General features: G+C 45.8%; 1 non-coding gene across 1 annotated transcript; it reads left to right on the forward strand.

Moving 5' to 3' along the window:
- Positions 1-321: 321 nt before the first annotated feature.
- On the forward strand, positions 322-490 carry LOC119471537. The gene has a single exon (XR_005200609.1). It is a non-coding gene; the product is annotated as a U1 spliceosomal RNA (small nuclear RNA).
- The last annotated feature ends 675 nt before the right edge of the window (positions 491-1,165 follow it).

Here is a 1,165-nt window from a genome sequence, read left to right on the forward strand (position 1 = left end):
CAAGATGGATGAAAGACTTAAATGTAAAATCTAAAACTATAAAAACCCTGGGAGACAACCCAGGCAAGCCATATGCAGAAGATAGAAGCTGGACCCTTTCCTTACACCATATACAAAATGAACTCAAGATGAATTAAAGGCTTAAATGTAAAACCTAAAACTATAAAAACACTGGGAGGCCATCTAGGCAATACCATACTGGACATAGAAACAGGCAAAGATTCCGTAACAAAAATGCCAAAAGCACTGGTAACAAAAGCAAAAAGTGAAAAATGGGATCTAGTCAAACTTAAGAGCTTCTGTACAGCAAAGGAAACTATCATATTTACCCAGCAGGGGAGATACTATGATGACAAGGGTGGATTTCCCTGGGTGAGGCTTATCTATTGTACCCTGGGTGTGCTGACCCCTGCAGTTTTCCCAAATGTGAGAAACCTGACTGCATAATTTGTGGTAGGAGGGTGATTGCGTTTGCTGCAGCTGCACCTGGGAGGGCGGGGCTTCTGCCTGCTCCATGGAGTGGGAGGTCTGGATCTGTAGCCATGACTTGGGAGGCTGCAGCTGAGCCCAGAAGGGTGGGCCTCCTCCCTGCTACTGGATCTGAGAGCACAGGGTCCATAGCCATGGCTTCGGTGGCTGCAGTGTACCTGGGGAGCTCCCACCCCAACTCAGAAAGGGCGAGGCTGTCTCTTGTCTCTGGCTCCCAGTGGCTGTGTGTGCAGCCCCAACCATGCTTCCCTGCTGTAGCTGGCGTGACGGCAGCTGCCACTCCAGACAGCCCACTGCTGCCATCACCATTACTGGGTATACACCCAAAGGAATATAAATCCTTCTATCACAAAGATACATGCATGTAAATGTTCATTTTAGCACTGTTCACAATAGCAAAGTTATGGAATCAACTTGAATGCTCACTGGTGACAGATTGGATACAGAAAATGTGGTATATATATACTACGGAATACTATGCAGCCAGCAGCCATAAAAAATAACAAATTCATGTCTTTTGTGGGAACATGGATGGAGCTGGAGGCTATTATCCTTAGCAAAGTAATGCAGGAACAGAAAACCAAATATCGTATGTTCTCACAAGAAAGATGCTGGATTGCCGCAAACATGACAAATATTCACAAGACCCCCACAGAGTGGGAGTTACGTGACATAA

Source organism: Cebus imitator, unplaced genomic scaffold (genome assembly GCF_001604975.1).
Source record: "Cebus imitator isolate Cc_AM_T3 unplaced genomic scaffold, Cebus_imitator-1.0 Scaffold2, whole genome shotgun sequence".
In the NCBI taxonomy this organism is placed as follows: Eukaryota; Metazoa; Chordata; class Mammalia; order Primates; family Cebidae; genus Cebus; species Cebus imitator.